Below are 27,033 nucleotides of genomic sequence, written 5' to 3'. Positions count from 1 at the left end.
AGGATAGTCACCTGGCTAGACATTCGGGGATGATGTGAGAAGTCTGAATAAGGAGTAGGGTTATGTATGCACAACCAACTTCCCATGTGTAGGTGCAGGTAAGATAGGTGCTAAGGGAATTTAGGTGTTTGATATAGGACAGGAAATGGTGGTGAGATGTCACTGCTGTTAGAGATTTGGAGTCCTGAAATAGATTAGATGTGACTACTACAAGGTATGGACAGCCATTCTAAGATGAAACAAGGCCTGTTTTACCTAGGTTAGATCTCATGGATCTTTCTCTTATGGAATGACAAGTCAGGTGGGAGTACTCAACTGGATACACCCTGGATAGTGACAAAACTGGGATATAGGAATCTTAGTATGAAGAAGAGAGGTGAGCACTGCTCAAAGTCTCCTGTATGTAGACGTACATGGATGACTACCTGTTGGAAAAATAGATAAGGTTAGCTACAGAACAGAGAGAGATGTTTGAACTATGCTTGGGCTGGATTATGGATTTGCTGAAGCCTTAGAACCTGAGTGCATGTTAAAGGTTGTAGCACTATGCAAGGTACTGGATTAGATTCATCATGTTGTTGTGAGACATGTATCAAGAATGAGTTAGTGGGTATTCAACAGGCTTGATCCAGAAGTGACATGGAAAGCTGAGTAGAAAGTGGCTTTGTAGAGACAGTAGAAATGGTGCTATGGGTGCTTGTGGTTAGATATGGTCTTACAGGAAACTAGATGTTGGATATAGCACAGGACAGCATGGTGGAAATAGGCTGAAACTCAGGATTTGGGACCTTAACAAAAGCTAAAAGTCATTACTGCTAAGAGTAAACAACTGCTAGAACTGCCACTTTTGGTTCTAACCAGTCTGAACGCTACTATTTTCAGAAACAATTACCTTGTGTAAAGAAATACATGAGATTCCACACCATGGAGAAGTGGGTTCAACATGCTATGGAACCAAATCTATCAAAAGTGGTTTGCTAAGGGAAGGATGGTCCTGGTGGAAGTCTAGAAAGTGTCCAGTGCCCAGGAGATGCTGATAGGACTACTAATCCATGAGGTTGTTAGTAGAGTAGAGAGGTGCATACTTGCTATAGAACCTAGAGAAGATGCAGCAGTTTATGCAAAAGGAACAATATTGTGAGGGATATAATAAAAATTTGGACCCTTGGGGAGGACACACTATATCTGAATAAGAAGTGATAGAATGTATGCTATACAAAGTGTTTGTTGGGGGATACTTGTATGGCAGGTCCTAGGAAGAGGTTAGATGTTAGCTAAAATACAGGAAGTTTTGTAAGAGGAGTCTGCGCTGAGGGACTTGGGACCCTACTATCAACAAGTTGCTATTGCAATGGTCAGATAGATATACTAGTCAGGGCACTGACTTGTAACAAAGGCTAGTTCAACTAGATGTAGTGAACAAGCATCAACTGAGGGTTTACATTTGATGCTAATGCCTGGGGGAGGACAATAGAAGTTTGCTTATGGAATAAGGTGATGTAGGTAGCTGAAAGGGTCCCAGGGGAGTTTGTATGTAGCATCCTCTGGACATCATAAGTCTTGGCTTCATATACAGTGGAAGAAATAGATCTAGGCCACGGCATGGTATTCGGGGCTCTGTGGAAACCTAGATTTTGCTACTACAAGGCACAGTTGAGCAGAATAGTATATTGTCTGTGGGAATCAAGCTAAATATAGAAGAATCTAGAAAATCCAATATCTAGTTGTGAGGTAGCAAACGACATTCTATCCCATGGAGGAGGCATAGGAAATCCTGGTATGGAGTGGGATATTGTGGGTGGCAAAATGTGTGTACTTCTGGGTATGTCAGTAGGGTGCCTCCTGGTGAGTGCCTTTCTTTGGATACAAAATAGTAATAGATGGCGGAATTAGACTTCTGTATTTGGGGCTCTGTTGAAGCCTATGGTCACTAATAACATGCAAGAATGTAAGTGTAAAACTAGGCTGGGACAGTGGCAGTGAGAAATAAGATAAATAAGGTGGAATGTGGAAAGCCTAGGATAAAGTGGGACAATTAGTTACCTGGTTAGCCTGGTTAGTCTAGACAAACAATGGGGTTATGTATGCACAGCAAAATTTCTACAAGTAGGTACAGCTGCAGTAGTTTCTGAGAGGATCATATGTACTGGCTACATCATAGGAAGGGGTGGTGAGATGATCCTGGGGTTTAAAACTAGGGTTCTTGAAGAAGATGAGACATCACTACTGCAAGGTGCACATTGCTGTTCTATAATGGAACAGAGGCTGTTCTCCCCATAGTAGATCCTTCTCAATATGAAACAAACAAACAAACAAACAAAAACACAAGTTCTGAATGTGGGGGTACTCTCCTGACTAGACCATGGAAAGTGACTTGGAAGGGAAATGGGAAAATTGAGTATAAGGTAAAGATGTAAGGGCAGCTCAAAGTATCCTGTATGTAGATGTATACCGGGTTCTCCATGGTGGGAGCCTAGATGTTGGTTATAGAACAAGGTGTGGTCTTTGGTCTAGGTTGGTAGATTATTGAGGATTTTGTTAAAGCCTAAGTGTCAGTCCTGCCATGCAAGAAGTCCAGGTTAAGACTGGCCATTCTTTGTGGTACCCACTTTAGATTTGGCAAGTTGTGGACAACAAGTGTCTAGTAGTGTGTAGCATACTCAATACACTAGAAAACTGTAAGAAAAAAGTAAAATTATTGTTTATGGACTGGGCTTGTATAGGTAGTGAAAATTGCCCTTTGGATGAAGGAGGCCATCACAGGCTCATATATCCTGTCCAGAGGAAAGGAAGAAGATGAGACTAGGCTAGGGTCATGATTTGGGACACTGTTAAAATCTATAGGGTTACTACTACAAGGCTACAAATTCAGGTTATATGCATTCAGTAGCTCCATAGAAATGTAGAAGTATAAATACTTAGATGTGCGTGTGTGTGTGTGTGTGTGTGTGTGTGTATTTCTGCATCCTGTCGAGAGTGGGAGAGGAAGACCTGGGAAGTTTCTGTATGGAAAGTGGAGTATGGTGTAGATGTTTCAAAAGGTCCTGTGAGTAGATGTGAACAGGGCCAGTCCTGGAAGGACTTTAGATGTTACCTATAGTGCTTAGGATGGTACTGGGTGTATTTCCTAGATTTTGGCACTAGGACTTCATATTGGATCAAGGTTGGGTAACATAGGTAGACTGAAGGAAGCTTAGAGGTAGTTACTACAAGATACAGGCAGCAAGAAGTCTTTGGGACTCAGGATAAATATGGCATGATATAGAAAACAGGTTTAAGGTTCTGGCATACAATCACCAGGCTTGAGCAGGACATGGGAAGTCTGTGTATGAAGTAAGGTGGCATAGACAGAGCAAAATGTTCTATGTATAGATGTTAGAAGGAGGCTGGTTCCTGCTGGGAGCCTAGCTGTTTGTTATAACACAGTTTGGGAGTATAATTGTCATATCTACCAATATTTAAATACGACAATGTTTCTTGGGAATGATTTTAGGGAAGACATTCAAGATACTAGGCAAAGATTAAGGCAGACATAGTGGAATAAACCATTAAGGAGCAGGGCACTTGGGGAGGTGTTTTGAGAAGCAAATTCTTTGTTACGTGTTCTACCATAACTAAAGTGAATATATGCAGAAGAATGATTGGAAAAGTTGTCTTGGGGTTGTTGAAGGGAAGCCTCCTTCTAAAACTGGACTCTCTTTGATTTCTCAGTATTTGTCCCTCCCTCACAACAAGTGGCCGGAGTGGTACATTCTGTTGTTTGTTGCTTCATCAGGCATTCTGGCAGGTCAGACCCATGCTTTGTGATGTCTGAGCACATGCTAGCCTCCTATTAGCTGGAGCCTGTGTGACCAATCAGGCCTGAGGGCTGTGACCATCACTGCTGGTCAGTTGCTCAGACCTTTCTAGGTAAGAGGACCTAAACTTGAACACAGCAAAGGAAACCAATAAGCCAAAGGAGGAACTGTCCGAAATGGACCATCCAACATCTTCTATAGACTTCGGGGAAGCCAAACCCAAGCCAGTCATGTTGGTAAAGACAAAGGCAGCCCGCAAGCTTTACCCAGCAAGCATACTTTATGGAAAGGTAAGATGACCTACCCTACCTGAGCTTCCTGAATTGATTTACTCTTGTTTAAAGTGAATTGCTTTCTCTAGTCTGGCCTAAATCACCTTATCTACCCTCATCCTTTCTGATAAAGTCTGCTTCACTTCTTAGCCTGAATTCTTTCTAAAATAATAATAATAATAATAATAACACTTTTGTGTCTTCCTTCCTATCACTACAGGCCTCCAAAGCCAAAAAGTGTGGGAGGCGCTCCCAACGGAAGACTTCCAAGAAGTGTGATGATATTGATGATATTCAACAACTGGTGCTGCAGAAAGTCAAAGAATCACAGCCTAATGAAGAATCTTTGTGGCTTGAGGAGCTATCTGCAAATATCTTCAGTGATCAACCTGCCAGAGTATCAAGTGCAAGTGCTATTACAAGTGAAACTTCAACTTCCACAGGTGAAATTGTAGGCATTGCTCACAACACTTTAACCATTGCAAGCGAAACTTCAACCTTTCTAAACACAACGTCAACCATGGAAGGCAAAATTTCAACCACTGAAGGCGAAATTTCAGCTGTCTCAAGAGAAATGTCAACCATCAAAGATGAAAATTCCACTCTCCCAGTCGAAATTTCAGCCATTTTAAGAGAAATTTCAACCGTCGCAGGCGAAATTTCTGCCCTTATAAGTGAAACCTCAAACCCGGCATGCGCAAGCGCAAACCAAAAAACAACCACAACCATAAGCTTCACTACAGTTGAGGCTACCTGGGTTAACATGGATGAGGCATCCACGGTTGATGCAGATAACCAATAAATGATGTCATGATGTGGAGAAATTCTCTCTCCCACAAACTATAAAATTTTAAATTACATTGTTATAAATAAACCAAGTCTTAATTGAAATGATATGTGTTCTTTTGAGTCACTAATGGTAGAACTGGAAAGGGGGGGAGGAATGGAAGTTATAGAACAAAAGAGGGAGCTTGTTGGGGGTATTATGATGAGGGAGGGATTTAGGTCTCAAAAGGTTAGAGCCAGACAAGTAACTTGGGTGTGTACATGAAAAAGGAAGGAATTTCAATGGGTATATGAGAATAGACAGAATTTGGTCACAAATTGTTGGGGGCCAGAAAAAAAGACTTAGGTAGGTATATGGTGCAATAGGGACTTTAGGTGGTGATATGGCAAGGCAGATATTTTGGATTCTTTTGGGATTGAGGACAGATATATATGGAATTTGGTTGCGTATATGACAAAGAAGGGAATATGGGTATACTTATGACAAAGAAGGGACTTTGAATCTCACATCCTTGAGGTCCAGACTGTAATCACTCTCTGTGTTACATACATTGATCTTATGAACAGAGCAACTCGGCCTTGCCAACAGAGGAAGAAGATCCAGGCCATACAGAAGAGACCTGATAGGCTAGGGTCAGATGGCAGGGGAGGAGGACTCCAACTCTCAGTAGTTTAGGGGAAAGGGCAATGCAACGATATAGCCTTGCCAACAGAGTAAAAGAATCCAGGCCATACAGATGAGACTTGAAGGATTAGGGTCAAGTGGCAGGGAAAGAGGACTTTCCCTTTCAGTGGCCTAGGGGAAGGAGATGGGAAGAGAGGATAGGTCTAGGTGGAGATGAAAGAGGGGGATACAATTCATATATAAAATAACTAAATTGTAAATGTTAAAAATTTAAAAATAAATAAAGCCAAAAAAAAGATGATGAAAAAGGAGGAAGACAAGGAAGAGGAGTAGGAAGAAGAAGAAGAAGAAGAAGAAGAAGAAGAAGAAGAAGAAGAAGAAGAAGAAGAAGAAGAAGAAGAAGAAGAAGAAGAAGAAGAAGAAGAATTCCTCCTTTCCCCTTATCTCATAGATAAGGATGAACAAGGTTGGGTACCTCTTCCTATGTATTTTTTAAGGAAAGGGCAACACGTGCGTGGATTGCCAAAACTTATCTGAGGCCACAAAACACTCAATGTTGTCAGTGCCAGTACTATGCCACCAAAATAGGAAACATTACCTGTTAGACACATGTATCCTGATTGTGTTTTTATATTCCACCCCATAAGTAAGGAAAGTCCTTCAGGCCCAACAAAGACGTCAACATATTAGAATATACTTGTCACATCTCAGAGAAAGTAGTGAAAGTGGCAATGATAACCTTGAATATCTTTCATAAGAAATTTGTTATTTGGTATTAAGTACTACATTCACAGTGGGTTGCTTCTATAATAGGCCTGGCAGAAAGAAGAGTTTACTAAAGAGACCTCAAGCTATGAGACTAGTGGAACAACAGACTTCAAACAAATAGGAATTTCCACAGAAATCTCATGTTGAGTGAAGAAAAGAAAATCTCCAAAGGGAGAACTTTAACAACCCTCAAACCATCACGCCAGATAAGACTAAAGATCAGGCAGTAATGGGTCAGTTGATGGTGGGTAAGGGCTGTATGTTGATCACTATTGTTAGATATGAACATTCCTGATCCTCTATTTAAATTTTAATCTCACTTCAAGACCAAAAGATGTACCTCAGAGACTTCAGAGGGAGGGAGTGTCTCTTTATGCCTCATTCCAATGTGGACACATAGGATAACTATCTTTCCTTCTACTTTTTACTCTTAACTTGGATCTTTTAATGGCCTTACAGACGATAGTTTGCTGAACTCAACTTAATAGGGTCTCAAATATGAAACAAAATTTGTTAACCCTATAAATATTGTCAATAGTCTCTGAAAATATAAACTATTACTTTGTTCTAAACCTAACTACACTTATATAGCAAGCATAAAACTTTGTTAAAATTCAATGTCTTTGTTGCAGTTTCTATTACTGTGATAAAATACCTGGACCAAACATAACTTAAAGGGAAAATGGTTTATTTTGCTTACACTTCCATATCACAAGCCATCATGGGGAAAAGTCAGTATAGAAACTCAAAGAGAGCAGGAGTTTGATACAGAGGACATGGAGGAATGCTCCTCATGACTAGCTCAGCCTGTTTTCTTTTCTCTTTCAAGACAACTAGGCCAATGGTACTACCACCTAATTGAGGTGAACCCTGACACATCAATCATCAATCAGGAAAACAGCACACAAGTGTGCCCACAGACTAATTGGGTGAGGCCATTTCCTTAGCTAAAGTTCCCTTTTCCCAAATGACTCTGACTTTTATCAAGTTGACATAAAATTTGCCAGCACAAACAATACAACCAAGGATACCTACTTTTTCAGAAGAGATTTTCTGAAAAACAAGAAATAGATGTAACAAGAATCAAGAGCAGTGGGTTTTATATTAACTATAGTATACCTATATTATCAGATCACTATATTGTAGGAAAGAAAAATGCATAATATATATATTAGTATAACTTTGTTCCTATTCTAAAGCTATGGTAAGGAACAAAATATTCTAAATAGGTACAGTTATGCTCCTTCACTTTAGTTATACCAAAGGGACTCTTTTTCATAAGGTAGAAATATATTAACAGGAATGCAGGTGTGGGACATCGAAGTTCAATTTCAAAGAAAAATATTGAACTAGAGGACAAAGGACTCTTGTCCAATAAGTGGAAACTCTTTATCTCACTAAACACCATTTTTATCATTTCAAAATAGGATATCATTAAGTCGCCATTTTTCCCTTGGCCAGAACTGATACCACATCTGAAAACATGCAACATGGGCCCAGGTTATCCATGAAAGGGCCAGCCGATATGCCCCACCCACATATTTTAAACTTTGTCTCACTGCTTTCTATAAATTATATGATTTCCACAGTCATTATGGGCTGGAAATTATGCACACACACACCCACATTTTACTTTACCATTTTTTGCTTCTTAATGTTTGATTGCTAGTGATTATATATATATATATATATATATATATATATATATATATATATATATATGTTCAGTATGGTGTTTCTTAACATTTTGAGAATTTCATACAGGCATACAACATATTTTGACCATATTCACACCCCACTCTTCCCCCTAACTCATCCCAGATGCAACCCCAAGTTCTCTACCCACTTGTCTTTTTTTCTTGTAATAACGTACCCAGCCCAATTTGTGCTAATCATATACTCTTGCGTGTTTGAAATTTATTTGAGAATGGAATGACTTTCCAGAGACAATATATTTAAAGTTAAGTGACTCTTACTCCCTATTTAGTTACTATTCCATTGTTGTGAAGAGAAACCAAGGAAATTCTCATAATTGAAAGCACTTATTTGGGTACTTGATTATAGTTTTAGAGGATTAATCCATGATCCTGGTGATAGGATTCAGGCACACATGACACTGGCCCAGTAGTTGAGAGCTTTACATATTGATTTACAGGGAGCAGACAGAGAGAGACTGGGCATGGTGTGGTATTTTAAACCTCAAAAACCATCCTCAGTAACATACCTCATCCTATAAGACCATACCCACCCTAACAAGTCCATACCAATTGATCTTTGGAAACAGTGGCAATAAGTAAGGGTGACTAATCATTAAAATATATGAAAGTATGTTTTTTTCTCATTCTAACCACCACACTTCTCTAGAAGCCATCAACTGTCAGTAGTTTGTCAGTTAGAGGGGCAGACTCCTAAGCCTCTCTCCAGTGCATGCTGGAATATTAACTGGCTTAATCTTATGACAGCCTTGTGCATGCAACCACAACTCCTGTGAATTCATGATAGCACTGCCATTATCTAGAAGACACTATTTCATTCTAGTCTTTCCAGGCCTTCGACTCTTAAGATCATTTATAATGCTTTCTTCAGTGTTCCCTGAGACTTGAAGAGAGGATGTCCCATTTGTGCTTGAGAAATCCAGAGAAACATATTCTTTCCAGGATTAGCAGTTTTGAATACCTTTGTTAATCACAATCTACTACATAAAGTTCTCCGATGGTGTGTGAGAAGTGGGCTAATCTTTAGAAAATAGAGAGATAGATATTGAGTATAATTTGATACCTCAAACATTTATCAAAATAATACTATTTGGTTCAGTTCTGGGAGCTGTGAGCTCTATAACCATGTGTTCTCAGCTAAAGTTACAGCAGCAGGTATGTGTTGCTTTCTGTGGATTAGGCCTTTAATTCATTATTAAGTAACTGATTATTCCCATAAAGATTGTGCCACTATTACATTCATGGCCATAACTTACTATATTTTTCTTTAATTCAGCTTTTCATTTTTAGATAAATCTATTGGTGATCCTCACATTTCCCCTACACACACCGAAGCCTATACAGAATATTCTAGTAGTACAAAAACTATCCAGTAATGAGGAAGTTAAATGGATAGCACCAGAATTTTTTTCAAAGTCCTAGAATGAACAGTATGTTGTATCTTCAACAAGAGGGACTTACCACTAAGTTCTGGGGGGAAGGGTAATAGAGAGCAATTCAATAGCCTGTATTGTTTGCGGGCAGATTGGGGTATCCCTGACCAATAACACAATAGTTTCCACAGCTGGCACCAGGCTTTCAATTTGGTATCCTATTAACTTTTGGTTTTAGTGTTATCCCCTTTGTAAGGTTAAGTGAATCTTGTGGAATAGTGCTTATAGAACAGTTTATTTCCATAGGGTGTTTTCACATATTTTATAAGTTATTAATCCTTTCCTCCTCCACATTTTTCCTTGAATGTTGACTTTTCCTTGCTGACCAATTAATCAGTTATAAAACTAGAAAATGAAAGTAAGGGATATTGTTACAGGTCAAATGAGTGGGCTCTGAATCTAACTCTGTTCCTGGTTAGACTCATAAGAAAAACAAAAATATGAACCTCAGGAAAGCTGTCCATTTCAAAGACTTTAGAAACAGTATAACAAAATGTCCAAAGCATGTAGGACTGGTCTTCACACTGTTTTGTTTCTTTTTTTTTTTTTTCTGGTCATTGCCTACTCCCATCATCTAGAGTTTCTCCCTTTAAGACCTTCAAATATCTCTTTGCTTTTTGCCAATGCCCACTCTTGATCCTTAAGAATATAAAACTTTACTTTGCAACAAAGTCTGTCTATTTTGTCTATTTCATTATGCGTATCCCCTCTAAGTTCTTTTAGGGGAGATCTTGAGAATCAGAGATACAAGTGGAGGCAAGAGAGACTGTAATAAAAATGTTTGATGTTTCAGTCTAGTTGTGATCAGATTTCCTCCATTTTCATAATGGTAAAATATGGACTCTTTTCCCTTGGGTTCAGATTATAGAGTTTTCTTTTCTTTTCTTGTAGAATCCATATGTAACTGCTGTTCAGTTCCCAGTACCTGGATTATCATTTTATTATATCCCTAGTGTCATAGCAATTGGCAAAACTCCTACTGAAAACTTGTCGGAACATATGTTATTACCTTACAAACTCATGATCCCCTTACACTTCTTCATTTCCCCATGTGAGACTGCCAGACTCCAGAACATCAGGAATATCAAAGGGCTGCTAGGGTCTACATATTCCCCCACTTACACATTTAATTGGCACAACTCAACACATCAACTAAGTGTGCTCCTCCTCCCTGACTTCCTCACATCCGAAGAGCTGTAATTTACTTCCTCAGAATTATCTTGGCTTTTGGCCTGCTAGAATATCAGAGATAGTATTTCAAGTGTCATGAGCCATTTTCCTTCCTCTGAAATCCCTCAAAAGAGGCCTACAATCTGCCTAAAAGATCTTAATTCTCTTCAGAGCCCCACCATGATGCTGTACTTCTACCTGTCTACCTTTTCATTGTTTTAATAACTCATTTAATACATTTGTTACTGAAGAAGATAATCCTCCTCAATGTTCCTCTTGAAGACAAATCCAAAACGTATGGAAGGGATCTCTTTTCCTTTCCTAATTTTGGGAATGTATGCCTCAGATAAGGCACTCTTTATGCTTATACTTCTGTCTCTTGACACTGCCTTCGTAACCTAACACAAGAGTGTTTCGAAAGAGCAGTGGCTATATTCATGAGCCTGTATGTACATGTGATTAAGGTAATGACTTTTCTTTATACTGAAAATATAATAATAGACCTCAATTGATAAACTCTACTATGAATGCAGTACTTAATTTGGATAATTTATTGACTGGGTCTAGTAAGAAATTTGGAAATCCTTCTGTGAATATTAGCTTCTGAGACATTGTAGCCAAGATGAAATTTTTTTTGGCCTTCATCCTAATTTCTTCATATTCTACCAAAAAGAAAATTTATACTATATTTCAAAGAGAAAATTGTATTTTTCTACATCCAAACAACAAGTTTAAAGAAAGACAAAGAATGCAAGAGTAAGAAAAAAGAAAGATAGAAAGATGAAAGAAAAAGATGAATCTTGAACCCTTGTTGACTATGACTAGGGAAACTGCAGACTCAGAGAATACTTGCTACACTTGCTCCTCAGAAAGGTCGTGTACTTTGGTCTCTACCAAACAAAGTAACTCAAGAGTCAAGCAGGGCATCAAGTAACGCTACATCTGCTTCTCAGCTAACCTGTAGACCTTAGTCTTCACTGATCAGAAAACTTGTCCAGACTAAAGTCTTCATGGAATGAGAGAGGATACACTCTTTTGAATTATTAGGCTCCTGAGTGAAAGAGTTATTTCACAACTATTTAAACTCCAGTTTCACTGATAAGGATTTGTCTTTCAGTTGTGCCGTTCAAAATCAGGACAAATTTTATCATCAAGCCTTTAAATAAAGAAGTTAAGTTTAATCTCCCTTTTATATTTATTTTTAATAAATTTATTTATTTTTTATTAATTAAAGTTTATTCACATTATATCCTTGCTCTAGCCATCTCCCTCATCACCTCCCAATCCCATCTTCCCTCCTTTATCGCCTCCCATGCCCATCCCCAAGTCTATTCGTAGGTGAAGACTTCCTCCCATTCCCTCTGACCCTAGCCTATCAGGTCTCATCAGGACTGGCTGCATTGTCTTCCTCTGTGGCCTGGTAAGGCTGCTCAACCCTAAGGGGGAGGTGATCAAAGAGCCAGCCAATGAGTTCACATCAGAGACAGCCCCTGTTACCATTAATAGGGAACACACATGCAAACTGAGCTGCCATGGGTTATATATGCGCAGGGGTTCTAAGTTATCTCTATGCATGGTCCTTTGTTGGAGTATCAGGCTCAGACAGACACATTTGCCCAGATTTTTTTGTTTCAATTCCTCTCCTTGAGGAGTTTCTGTCACCTCCAGGTCTTTCTATCTCCACCTACATTCATAAGATTCCCTGCATTCTGTCCAAAGTTCAGCTATGAATCTCAGCATCTACTTTGATACCCTTCTGGGTAGAGTCTTTAAGAGGTCCTCTGTGGTAGGCTCCTTTCCTGTTCCCTGTTTTCTCTCTCTTCCTATTTCTGTCTAATTTTCCTTGCTGAGTGAGAATTGATCATCTTACCCAGTCCTCTCTTTGTTTAGCTTCTTTAGTTGTACAGATTATAGCATGTTTATGCTACATTGCATGACTAATATCCACTTATAAGTAGTACATACCGTGTGTGTCCTTCTGATTTTAGGATAGCTCACTCAGAATGATCTTTGTAGTTCCTATCATGCTTTATTTTTTAGTTGCATAGCAGTATTCCATTGTGTAAATGTACCACAATTTCTGTCTCCATTCCTCAGTTGATGGATGCCTGTGTTGGTTCCAAATTATGGTTATTAAGAATAAAGCTGCTCTACACATGGCTAAGAAAAATGTCCTTGCATAGTTGATCGTATTTTGGATATATGCCTAGGAGTGCTATACCTGGAACTTGAGATAGCACTATTGATACTTGTCTGATAATGTGTCAGAATGATTACCAAAGGAGGTTAACAAGTTTACATTCACACCAGCAATGGAGGATGGTTCTCCTTTCTCAACATCTTCTCCAGTATGTGTTGTCATTCCAGTTTTTGATCTTAGCCATTCTGATGGGAATAAGATGAAATCCCAGGGTCGCTTTGATTTGCATTTCCCTGATGACTAAGGGCTTTGTACATTTCTTTAAGTGTTTCTCTGCCAACTAATAATCATCTTTTGAGAATAATCTGTTTAGCACTCTAACCCATTTTTTAAAATTCTTTATTAATTACACTTTATTCACTTTGTATCCCCCCTGTGGTTCCCTCCCTCTTCCCGTCCCAACCCCTCCCTTCCTCCCCCCTCTGCACATGTACCCTTCCCCAAGTCCACTGATAGGAGAGGTCTTCTTTTCCTTCCTTCTGATCCTAGTCAATTAGGTCTCATCAGGAGTGATTGCATTGTCTTCTTCTGTGGCCTGGTAATGCTGCCCCCCTTAGGGGGAGGTAATTAAAGAGCAGGCCAATTGGTTCATGTCAGAGACATTCCCTGTTCCTATTACTATGGAACCCACTTGGACACTGAACTGCCATGGGCTACATCTGTGCAGGAGTCTTAGGTTATCTCCATGCATGGTCCTTGGTTGGAGTATCAGTCTCAGGAAAGACCCATGTGCTCAGATTTTTTTCGTTCTGTTGCTCTCCTTGTGGAGTTCCTGTCCTCTCCAGATCTTTCTTACTGTTTTCCACTTCTTTCATAAGATTCCCTACACTATGCCCAAAGGTTGGCCATAAGTCTCAGCATCTGCTTTTATAATCTGCAGGGCAGAGCCTTTCAGAGGTCTTCTGTGTCAGGCTCCTGACTTGTTCCCTATTTTCTCCTTCTTCTGATCTCCATTCTCTTTGCCTTTCTTGATAGAGATTGAGCATTTTAGCAAGAGTCCTCCCTCTTGATTAGTTTCTTTAGGTGTACAGATTTTAGTAGGTTTATCCTATATTATATGTCTATACAAGTGAGTATATACCATGTGTGTGTTTCTGCTTCTGGGATACCTCACTCAGGATGATCTTTTCCAGATCCCACCATTGCCTGTTTCATTTAGATTTTCAAATTTTGTGGCAGATAGGCTGTTGTAGTAAGACCTAATGATTGTTTGGGTTTCTTCAATGTCTGTCCTTATGTCCTCCTTTTCATTTCTGATTTTGCTAATTTGGACAGTTTCTCTTTACCTTTTAGTTAGTTTAGGTAAGCGTTTGTCTATCTTGTTCATTTTCTCAAAGAACCAGCTCTTGGTCTTACTGATTCTATGAATTGTGTTCTTTGTTTCTAATTCATTCATTTCAGCTCCGAGTTTGTTTATTTCCAACCATCTACTCCTCTTGGGTGTGTCTGATTCTTTTCGAGGACATTTCTGTGTGCTATTAAGTGGACCGTATGTGATGGATCAAACATCTTTCTGGAAGCACTTAATCCTATGAACTTTCCTCTTAGCACTGCTTTCGTTGTGTCTCGTAAGTTAGGGTAAGCTGTGCCTTCATTTTCACTTAATTTTAGGAAGTCTCTAATTTCTTTTTTTTTTTTTATTTCTTCCCTGAACAAGCTGTCATTGATTAGAGAGTTGTTTAATTTCCATGTCTATGTAAGATTTTGTTATTTGTGTTGTTGTTGAGGTCAAGTTTTAGGCCATGGTGGTCTGATAGGATACTCAAAATTATACCTTCTTGTATCTGTTGAGGATTGCTTTGTGCCTGACTAAATGGCCAATTTTTGAGAAGCTTCCCTGAAGTTCTGTACAGAAAGTATACTCTTTTGAGTTTGGGTGAAAGTTCTGTAGACATCTATTAGATACATTTGATTTATGACCTCTGTAAAGGTCATTATTCTCTATTTAGCTTTTGTCTATATGATCTGTCCCTTGGAGAGAGTGGAGTTATGAATTCTCCTACTTGTAAAGTGTTAGGATCAATGTGTGATTTCAGTTTTAATAATGTTTCATTTACAGATGCAAATGCCCTTGTTTGGGGGGCATAAACATTCAGGATTGTGATGTCCTCCTGGTGGATTTGTCCTTTCATGAGACAGGAGTATAACTCCTCGTCTTTTCTTTAATTACTTTTGATTGAAAGTTAGTTTTACTAGATATTAATACAGCTACCCCGGCTTGTCTTCTGTGTCTGTTTGCTTGAAAAACATATTTTCATCCCTTTACCCTGAGATAGTGTTTACTTTTGTTTAAGAGCTGTATTTCTTGGATGCACCAGAATTTTGGATCCTGTTTCTACAACCATTCTCTCAGTCTGTGTCTTTTTATTAGAGAGTTGATTCCATCAATACTGATTATTATTTTGGAGTTGGTGCTGATACTGTGTTTTTACTCTTGTTTTCTTTTAATTTTTTGTTGTGAAGTTATCAATATCCTGTGTTTTCTTGGGTGTAGTTGATTTCATTGGATTGAAATTTTTCTTCTAGTATGTTTAGTAGGGCTTTTTTGCTGTGTAGATATTGTTTAAGTTTTGTTTTGTCATCGAATATTTTGTTTTCTCCATCTATATTGATTGAAAGTTTTGCTGGGCATTGTAGTCTCAGTTGGAATCTGTGGTATTTTAGAGTTTGCATGCCATCTTCCCAGGCTCTTCTGGCTTTCATAGTTTCTATTGAGAAGTCTGGTGTAATTCTGATAAATCTACTAATATATGTTGCTTGACCTTTTTCCCTTGCTGCTTTTAATATTTTTTTCTTTGTTTTGTAGATTTAGTGTTTTGACTTCCATGTGATGTGTGGTGTTTCTTTTCTGGTCTAGTCTATTTGTTGTTCTGTAAGCCTCTTGTTTGTTAATGGACATCTCTTTCTTTAAGTGGGGAAAATTTTCTTGAAAATATTTTCTGGACTTTGGAGCCTGGAATCTTCTTTTTGTCTATACCTATTATTCTTAGATTTTTTTTTCCATGGAGTCCTTGATTTCATGGGTGTTTTGTGTTTGGAACTTTTTGGGCTTTATTTTTTCTTTGAGAGATGTATCATGTTTTTCCAATGGTATCTTCAGCTCCTGAGATTCTCTCTTCCATCTCTTGTATTCTGTTGGTGATGCTTACCTTTGTAGTTCCTGATCTTTGGTCTAAATTCTCCAGGTTCAGGGTTTTCTCTGTTTTTTTTTTTTTTTTTATTGATTCTAATTCTGTTTACATGTCTTGTACCATTTCCTTCATATGTTTGAATGTAGATTCTTATCTTTCCTTGATGGCCTGTATTTTTTATTAATTTCCTGTTTATGTGCCTCTCTATTTGTAGTTATATTTGCCTGTATTTTTCTGAGAGCTTTGTTTATTTCCTCTTTATGTGCCTCTATTTGTGTGGCTATTTCTCATTTCTTCTTTACGTGTCTCTAATAACTCATTAAGCATAACTTTAAAATAATTTTTCTGTTTTTCCAATGAATTAAAATATAAATTGATTTTGTAGTTTGCTGATGAAGCCATGGTGTCTTGATTTTTGTTGCATGTGTTCTTAGGCTGTCCACTAGCAAACTGATTATCTGTAACCTTCATTCTTTTTCCCTGTAGTCTGTACTTCAGACTGGTGTCTGTCTCTGGTGTCTGAAAATGAGAGAGGTCTACCAGTTCAAAAGTAGATGTTGTTTCAGCTGTTGCTAAGGGAGGAATGTCACAGGTGAATGTGCACAAGTGTAGGCATGTCTGGAAATTTGCCTTGAAGGGCATGTTGCTAGAGTGTGTAGATACCTGGAAGGGTGGAACTTCAGTGCAGCAGGGGGTGTTGGTACTGTTCAATGGAGCAATGCACAGGTGTAAGTGCCCTGAATATGGCCTGCAGGCCCGTTGTATTGTCCTCCTGGTATTAAGATCTGTCTGGGATCCAGGAATTGTTTTCCTGGACTCCAATAGTAGGCCCACCCAACAGAGTTTTCAATGTTGAGAACAGTGTCCTCAGGATCCCTATGTTGCCCACACTGGGGGTGTGGGTGGTAGAGATCTTTTGTCTGTCTGCTAGTGTAGAGTTACCCTGGATCTCGGGTTCTGAATGCACTTACTTGAAGGTATCACTTGCTTGCAGTCCTAATTGGATAGTACCGGGGTTCCTCTTGTTCTCTACTCTCAAATTTGGGCCCACTGGGGCAAATGAGAGGGTAGGAGATCCATCAACTCAGTGGTATCCACTGTGTGACCACCTGGCAAGGAGACCTGTACTTGGGGCAGCTGTCTCTGATGTCCTAGTCATGGAGCATGGAGGCTCCTGCTTGGGACAACCAAGTCTGTTGCCTCAGTCACCCAGCACAGAGGCTCCTGCTTAGGTTTGCTGCCTCTCTGCCAAAGCTGCAGACCTGGGAGGCCTGTACAGCTGCCTGTAGCAGCCAAAGACCTGGGAGGCCAGTAATGCTGTGGCCTCTACCATCTGAGTTATCGAGCATGTGAGGTCATTCATGGGATAACCACTGCTGCTCAGCTGCCTCTTAGGAGCAAAATGGCCCATGCTTTTGGCAAGGGGAAGTGCAGGAGGGTTGAATACTCACCACTTTCAGTCCTTGGAGATGTCCATGGGTGACCTGGACCCAAACTTTCCCAGATCACAGGTTTTTACTGTTAATTTGATTATTTCAATTTGCTTGTTGATGTGCCATAAACCACAGGCTGTGTAACCGCCTGATTCCAAGTTTGATAACAACAGAATTTAATGAACTATAAAAAGTTAATAAAGATTATGACGTTGGGAAGGGGACTCAGAGATAATAAAGAAAAGTTGTAATGGGGATGGGTTAGGTAACTCATCAAACTGAGAGAGTAGGAGTTAAACTCCCTGGTAGGCAGATATATAGGGAGAGGGTCCATGGCTAGGTCATAAAGGTGGTCTAATTGTTGTCTCATATTCTGTCTCATTGTCTTCACTTATGTTTTACTCAAGAGACTAGATCAACACTCCTCTGAGGCACCCTGACTTTTTGACCCTCCCATTGTTCACCCTTGTCAGGTGGAAGCAGATAAGAGTAGTCAGTGTCCCCATGCCTCTAACAGCCATTTGGGTGACCTCTGAGGTTGAAATGAGAGACTAGGTGTTAGAGAGACACCATGGTAGGCAGGTAGAGAAGAGAAGCTTGGCTATGCAATAGAGGCCGGTCACTCACAAAATGACTGGTCTCTCCTTCACCTTCCTGACTTGTGACAAAAACCTGACAGCATAAAACAAAAGCCTTGTTAACTTTTGTCTCCCACCAGCAGAGTGGTGCTGATGGACTGACTCCATAGTTCAAGGATACATCATAACATGGTAACAACAGTTGATAGTCAATCAACAATTCTGTCTGTTTTCCAACAGATCAACCCTCAAGTAGGGGTGGAAAACTCTTCAGAGGCTTTCAAACCTCAGCCCATCAGAAGAGACTGGAAGTTTTAGTTTTCTGGCTCTCTCCCCTGATTTACAGAGGTGTTTTTCCCTTGCTGTGCCTGTTGCATGTTTATAAACCTCATCTTGAGTACACACCTTTTTCTTAAACTGCTGATTCCATTTTCTGTGTTTACCACTTCTCTGAAGCTACATGTTGTGTTCTTCATTTTTCTTGCCTTTTAATTCTTAAACTAGAAAAGAAAATGAACACAATCAAGACTGCTTGCTTGTGTCATTTGCTGTATCATTTAGTTTTTCGTCTGAGATTTCTTTTGAGTATCACAATATTCATCAAATTAAAATATCAGGCCAAACCATGAAAGGATAGGAATGTGTGACAGGTAAGCTGCCAACATGCTTTCTCCTTCCTAAAACAGGGTTTAAATTTTATTTTCTTCTGTCTAATAAAAAGTACCTTCCTAGGCTAAACTCTGTCTCTTTAACATACGAAGCCAGTTAAACTGTGTCAATAACCAGATAGCAGTGAACATAAAGTTAAAATCATACTATTAACCTAAGGCCTAGCTCCATAGAAATGTTCACTCTGGTCATGGTGAAAACTGATCCAGATGCCTAAAGGAGGGGTATTCTTCAGAAAATTTAGAAAATTACTATGTATGTTGAGACAGACACACTGTTGGATAAGTTCCTGCATCCCCCTACCCTGTCTCTTCTGGAACTTTGAAAATGAGACAAGGTAACTACCCCTTTAAACTAAAATTGGATGATGATGAAATTTCTTCTTTTCCTCTCTCTAGATGCTATCTGAGAATCCTGAATCTGATTGTAGCTACACTGCTCCCCTGCACTGAGTCAATGGAATTCCTTCCTCTGTCTATTTATTTTGCTAGTAGGGGCCCTACCTCCTTATCCACTAAGGCCTAAGACACTTGTGTCTGATAGGAGGTGGCGACACATTATCAGGGAGTTGGGTTGACTTTGAGCAAAAAGCAATCAAGTTACATGCAATTATCATGGATGATGCCTCATTAAGACAGAAGCAATCTAGTGACTTGGCCACCAAATTCAGTCTTGGTTAATGTAACAACATAATGTAAACCAATTATTATAGCACTGGAATAACTCCCTAGTCTTATCTGAGCCCTCTGTTTATTCTAATCTCTCAATCTCCTTTCTGTCTCTGTTCTTTTCTCCTCCCCCGCCCCCTGTCTTCCCCACTCCCATGTTTTTCATGGACTAATGGTACAACACCAGGCTTCTGTTTGGTCCAAAGTAGGATGAGACCATGACAGTGTTTTGTGACAATATCTGAAATGGAAGGGCTCTTGCCAGGTAAGAAGAAAGAGTGTTGTTAGGTGAACAGAAGCCTCAAGTCACCATTCTGAGGAAATCTCCTAAGGCAGGTTCTGTTTATCGGGAAAACCACTACCACTCTTAACTAACTCCCAACAGTCAACTGCCTTGGGGAAAGGCATGGAGGTGTAAACGAATCTTAACAACCTGCATCAACTCAGGAAACCCCATGCAGCCAGCTATTAGATAAACTACACACACTTCCACAACCGTGACTATTTGTTATTCTACATGCAGAACTTACTTTGAGTACACAAATCAACTTTTTTATCTACCCTAGGAGCAATTTCACTCTGCCTTAGCTTACATTGGTGTATTTTATTTCTCTTGATGTTCTGTTTAGATTTTGTGTCTTTCCGTTGCATTAAAAGAGATTAACAAAGAAATGACTTAATATATCATCTACTGAGTGCTTCTGAATTTTTTGTTCTCCTTTATTATTTTATATTTACTGTTCTCTAGATTGTAGGGACGTAAAACCAATACATATAGTAAATTAAAACACACAAACACACACACACACACACACATACAAACACCAAAACAAAATAAAAACTCTTAATAAAGAAAGTACTTAAGAAATAAAACTCTTAGTAAAGAAAGCACTCAAACAATAATAATTAAAAAATGATAAATGGGACTTAGCCTATGTGCTACCTGTCTTAAAAATCAGGATAAAAGTAAAATAGGTGCACAAACTAAAGAGATGAGCATGATAACAGAAAGACCTTAAAGTACATTATAATTTTCTATCATGTGGCCTACTATATGAGACACATAGACATGTTAAAATTACACAAACAGGCAATAATTTTAATGCTGGAACAAACAAAAAGCCTTCGATGTCTTAGCTTCCCTGTAGAGAAACCCTCTTAGGATCTATGCCTAAGGCGGCAGTACCAACGAACACGCAGAATACTCCAGAAAAGAAAATTGGCATTAGTACCAGCCAAGTAGCCCAAATGCCTCACCAAAATCTGACTTGGTCTGTAATAACAGAGGTTGAAGTGAACTAAAAATTTTAGTGCACAACTAAAATCTTGTATTTTTGAAGACTGGGACTTGGTAAAAAAGCAGAAGTAGTTATTCCAACTCCCTGTTTAGAAAAATGCACACACCTTTGCTCAGATGTAGCCCATGGTACCTCAATAACCAAGTGAGTACCCTAGTAAGGGGAACTGTGACTGTTTCTGACATGAACTCAATGGCAGACTCTTTGACCTCCCTCCACACCCCCGAGGGAGGAGCAGCCCTGCTAAGCCACAGAGGAGGACTTTGCAGCCAGTCCTGAAGATACTTGATAAAACAGGGTCAGATGAAAGTGGAGGAGGTCCTCCCCTATCAATGGACTTGGAAAGGGGCAGGGAGGAGATGAGGGAGGAAGGGTAGGATTGGGAGGGAATGAGGGAGTGGGATACAGCTGGGATACAAAGTTAATAAACTATAACTAATATTAAAAAAGAAAAAAAATGTCCATACCATTTTTGCATAATTTGTGACTTTGGTGATGTCACAGGAAAATAATGATAATAGGGAATACTCTGTTGATGAGTTGGCAGCTGGAGTAAGAGAGTATTTCAACATGTTGCTGGGCACACAGCTGCTTGGCCAGTTAGAAAAAACCCAGTATGCCAAAATCCACCTGGCTCACCCTGACATTCCAATGTCTAATGTTTATGGGGTGCCACACCTCCTGAGATTATTTTTGAAAATTGGGACTACATTGTCCCATTTTCCTCTTAATAGGCAGAGTCTTATGTTCGTGTTCAGCTATATGCACAATCTCCTTGAGTACCTGCCACAAAATTCCACTTCTCTGTTCAGTGCCAACAACTACAAAGTGGCTTCTGCTGAATATTGTTGCAAAGCCCTGTGAGGGTCTACTGATAACTCATTGTTATATCCTGGATCAGTAAACATTTCTGTTTGCTGTTTTCATTGTCTAGTTGATATTCTTCCAAACTGCATAACAGGACTTAATGTTTCAGATTGCTTATTGTTGTGAACAGAAAAAAATAAAGGTTTCTTTCCCGTCATATGCTACAATTCAACAACAAATAAAAATTCACTAAAAATTTCTGTTGCTTATTTGACAACATTGCTTGAATGTGGATGCTTCTATCCCTTCCATATTATCAGTTTCTACCAGGTATTCATATTATGTGATAAAATGTCTTCATTTCTAGTGCCAAAGGCTCAACATAATGGATATATACCAAATACATGCATGCACATAATTTAAAAATCTTTTGAAAATATACAAATGCAATAGATATAGCTAAGAAGATCCTGGGTTCATTACCTAGATTAAAGAAGGAATAGGAGAAGAACGAGAAGAAGGGGAGTGATTGAGGAGAAGATAAAAAGGAGGAAATGGAGAAACAGCAGGAGGGGAGAAATGAGCTAGAGAGGAGAAAAGTGTAGGGGTAAAGGAGGGGACAGGAAGAGGAAAAGAAAAATGGGAGGAGGGGGAGGAAGAAAAGGAAAGAAAGGAGATAGACAAGGAGAAAAAGCAGGCTAGGAGAAGAGGAAAGTAGTGGAGCAGGGGAAAGGAGGACGAGAAGAGGGCAGAAGAAAAAGGGGGAAACAATGTAAAAGAAAATGGGCAAGAGGCAAGGAAGAGTAGGTGGAGGAGTATGAGAAGATGGAGAAGAGTGAGAGGGGAGAGAAAAAAAGGGAGGTGAAATTAGGGAAAAGAGAAAGAGGGGAAGTGAAGAAGGAGTTGGAGAACAATAATGAAAGGAGGATCAAAGAAGGAGATAGAGGAAGTAAAGACGAGGAAGAGAAGTAGGGAAAGGAGAACGATAGGAAAAGGAGGAGTGGAGAATAAAAAGGAAAGAGGAAGAAGAGAGATGAGAAGGGGAAAGGAATGAATGAAGGTGTGGAAGCAGAAAGAATGAATGGGAGGGGCAGAGAAGGAGAGGATGAAGGAGGGGAGAGGAAGAACTGGTGATGGAGGAGAAGGAAGGAGAGGGAAGAGAAGCAAAAGAGAAGTGGAGGGAAGAAAGAGAGGAGAAAAGGAGAATATTAATGGAATGAAGGGAATGAAAAGGGAAGGATAGAAAAATGGGTGAAGTATAAGGAAAAAATTTAAAAAGATGAGAGAGAAGGGGGAGGCTGAAGAGAAGGGGAGGAGGAGGGAAAGCAGGGAAAAGAAAGAAAAAGCAAGGGGTGGAGAAAGAAAGAGGAGAAGGGGTGGGTAAAGGGAGAAGAAGTAGGCAAAGATGGAAGGGATGATTTATGGTTATAGGCATCTCTTTCTTTAGGTTGGGAAAGTTTTCTTTTATGCTGTGTTAAAAATATTTTCTGGTCCTTGAAGCTGGTAGTGTGCTCCTTTTATATTTCTATTATTCTTTGGTTTAGTCTTTTCATAGTGTCCCAGATTTCTTTGATGTTCTATGTAAGGAACTTTTTTATATTATACACATTCTTCGACTGATGTGTCAATTTCTTCAATCATATCTCCTACCTGTGAGATTCTTTCTTCCATCTCTTGTATTCTGTTGGTGATACATTTGTCTGTATTTCCTGTACTCTTCTCTAGGTTTTTCATCTCCAGGATTGTATCAGATTGTTTTTCTTTTTTCTTTTTCTATTTTTTTTTTTTTTTTTTAGTCTAGCTCCATTTTAGGTCTTGAGCAGTTTTATTCATTTCCTTCTCTTTTTGATTGTAGTTTTGCATAACTCTAATTTCTTAAAGGGATTTGTTCAATTCTATCACGTTTGATTGTATTTTCCTGTGCCACTTTGAGAGCTTTATTTTCTTCCTTTAAGGCCTCTATTATTTTCATAACCTTAGGTTTAAGATTATTTTTTCTTGCAATTCATGTATGTTAGTATATCCAGGGTTTGCTGAAGTTGGAGAGCTGCTTTTGAGTGGTGATATTTGGTCCTGGGTTTCTGTTGTTTCTGTTTGTGTTTTTGTTTTTGTTTTCTTCGCGTGCTGATGTTGACCTCTAGCCATTTGGGTGTCTTTGGTGATTGCAGGCCTGCTGGTCTCTGATGTCCAGGCAGTTTGAAAAGGGGCAGAGTGTGCTCTAACCTGAATGTTGCTCTGGCCCACCGAGGCCTCCCTAGGTTTGAGGATGTGAATCAGAGACAGTACTTCTCATCTCTGCTAGCCTTGTCCCAAGTGAGACAGGCAGGCCCAGAGTCAGAATAGAAAGGGCTCTAAGATGAATGGTGAGAGCTTGTGGAGAGGGGCACTGGCCTCTTCTTGATACAGGCCAATGGGGCATGAGTCCTGCTTACAACTAGCACCTTTGCTGTTTTAGGCCCAAAGGGGGTGTCCCTAAGGAGCCTAACCTCCCAAGGGGTGAAGAGAACTCAGGAGACTGATCATCGATGGATGCAATATCAAGAGGTTTAATTGAACCATCATCAGATGGGGCTGCCCCCCACAAAACCAGTGAGTAACAGCCAGGAGAGACAGAAGTCTGAGGTTTTTAAAGAAAGGAGCACGGGAATCATGGAGGTTTCGAGCTTGACAACACTGGATTGGGTAGTTGACTTTTAAAATGATTGGTTCATTTTAGGTGCCACGTCCATCTGGTCCCTCCCTGATCTGGGTTGGGGAGCTGTGACGTCTGGACTGGTTATTAAGCAATGTAATCTCATACTGCAGATCTGGACACTCCTCCACAGCACAGAGGAGACCTTTTGCATTCCTTTGCAATAGGGTGGGGTCTTGTCTCAATTCATCCACTCCTCCTCCTGCCTTCTGTAAAAGTGCTGGGAGAATTTAGTTTAACATGGGGTATAGAATTTATGAAGAAACCTGTAAAGCTAGCCTGTTCCTTTCAGCTGCCTGTGTCCCAACTGTGATAGTTAGCTCAGGGAGATGACAAGTGGGCTTTGGTGTTACAAAGTCAGCCTGGCAGCGAGCACTCCCCAGGATTACAGAATTGGATTTAGTTGCTCAGTCCTTTGGAGGTCAAGCAGAACCTGTGCTCTGGCATTTAGGTATGTCTGGGCCCCACCATCTTGGACCCATGTCCTGTAAGTTCCTATTATGCAGCTGGTCTCGGTAGGGAGATCAGTAGAACAGTGGATTGGTGTTGGGATTTTGACTCCAGGTATCTAGGGGCTGCTCTCAGGGAAGCAGAAGGGATCCAAGTTCTGATTTCTGATGAGGAATGCTGCTAGAACTTGGTACCTGCATTTATTCATTAAAGCAGAATGCCTCAGCAGCCACAAGTCCAGGATTTTGTTTTATAGTGGGACTCTGTGAGAATGGGGCTCTTCATGTCTCCTGGGACGGTTATTAAGGGAGTAATCCTCAAGGAGAGGAGGAGGAATCTGAGATTTGTCTGTTGTAGCAGAGCTTCCCTGGGACTGGGACTAGCTGTCTTCTGTTACCAGGCAATTGATGAGGCTGGGACACCAACTAAACTATACAACCTCTGACCTACAATTTGTCCTTCTGCAAGACATGCTGGAGTAAATGTGGCACAGAACTTGTGGGAATGGCTCATCAATGAGTGGTCCAACTTGAAAAATACACCACCAGAGGGAGTCCATGCCTGACACTGCCAGAAGGGTCAGCAACCAGAGTCTGGATAACCCCAAAATTAGAATAAAAACAAGCATGACTGGAAAAAAGGAAAGAGAGAAGAAAGAAAGAAAGGAAGGAAGGAAGGAAGGAAGGAAGGAAGGAAGGAAGGAAGGAAGGAAGGAAGGAAGGAAGGGAAAAAAGAAAAGAAAGAAGGGAAGAGAAGAAAAGAAAAGAAAAAAGAAAAGAAAAGGAAAGAAAAAATGAAAACAGAAAAAATCAGTGATATTCTACTATAAACCTAGACAGGAGCATAGCCCAATTGTTGTCAGAGAGGCTTTCCCTGGAAGCTGAAGGGAGCAGATACAGAGATCTACAGGCAAATATTAGTCAGAGCTCAGGATACCCAAGCAGAAGTAGGGAGAAGGACTTTAGGAGCAATTGGGGTCAAGGATACTACAAGAAAACCCACAGAAACAGCTAGCTAACTTAGTCTTGTAGGGGCACGCAGAGACTGAACTGACATTCATGGAGCCTACATGGGTCTGACCTAGGTCCTCTGTACATGTTATGGTTTTATAACTTGGTGTTCTTGTGAAACACTTAACATATGTTGGGATTGTCTCTGACTCTTGTTTGTTCCGTGATCACTTTTCTCCTACTGGGGTTTCCTTGTCCATTTCTGAGATGAGAACTTATTGTAACTTGCTTTCTCATGTTCACTTGATATTCCTAGGAGGCCTGATTTTTTTTTGGAAGGGAAATAAAGGTGGAGTGTATCTCAGAGAGAGGAAAGGATACTGTAAGGAGTGAAGGAATGGAAAACTGTGGTCAGTATGTCAGGATGTATTATGTGAAAGAAGAAAGGAAAAGAAAAAAAAGAGCTATTGCACTTTAGATCTCTAGCCATATTCATTCTACACTGTTTCATCCATTACTAAATATCCTCTCGGTAAGAGACATTAGGAAGGTAGATAATAAAATCACATTGTATCTGGAGTATGAATGATCCTCCACAGCTGTACACAGAGAGAGGAAACATCTAAAATTAGAAAAAACTCTAAATCTATAATTAAAATTTTCAATTGAACTGCAACATTTGGAGGAAGTGTTCTCATATTGTACATTTCTTTCATTGATTTCTTTAGTAATGTGAATACATCATGACAATTCTTTGACACATAAAAAATCATGTGGTCATTACTGAGGGACAACAAAACTGGGATTATAACTTTGCATAACATGGTTTTCAAAATAGCCTTTTTATCATCAAGAAAGGTAATCTGAAAATGTTCTTCTATGATTTTGTTGAAGATATTTTCTGGGCCTTTGAACAGGGAATCTTCTCTTTCCTCTACTCCTATTATTCTTAGGTTTTGTCTTTTCATATTTTCTTGGATTTCTTGGATGGACTGTGTCAGGAATTTTTTGGATTTATCATTTTCTTTGAGAGATACATCGATTTCTTCCATTGTATCTTCTACACCTGAGATTCTTTCTTCCATCTCTTATAGTCTGTTGGTTATGCTTACCTCTGTAGTTCCTGTTTTCTTCCCTAAATTCTTCCTCTCCATGATTTCCTCCATTTGTGTTTTCTTTAATTTTTCCAATTCTATCTTAAGATCTTGATTTGCTTTGTTTATTTCCCTTATCTGTCTGATTGTATTTTCCTGTTTTTCTTTTATTTCTTTTAGTGATTTAATTATTTCTTCTCTGAAGGCCACAAACTGTTTGGCTGCATCTTCCCGTATTTCTTCACAGATGGCCATAATCTGCTTGTCTTTAACTTCCTCCACTTATTTATGGATAGCCATGATCTGTTTGATTTTATCTTCCTCTAATTCTTTAAATATTTTATTTGTTACCTCTATTATCCTCTTCATCAGCATAGATGTAAGGTCATCTTCTTAAAGGAGAGGCCTATAAGATTACAGGCCTCTAATAATAATAAATTAGAAAATCCTCCTGCCACATATTAATCAAAAAAGTAAGTATAAAGAACACAGAAAAA

The sequence above is a fragment of the Meriones unguiculatus genome, chromosome X (genome assembly GCF_030254825.1).
Source record: "Meriones unguiculatus strain TT.TT164.6M chromosome X, Bangor_MerUng_6.1, whole genome shotgun sequence".
Lineage (NCBI taxonomy): Eukaryota > Metazoa > Chordata > Mammalia > Rodentia > Muridae > Meriones > Meriones unguiculatus.
Note: the sequence above shows the minus strand (reverse complement) of the source record.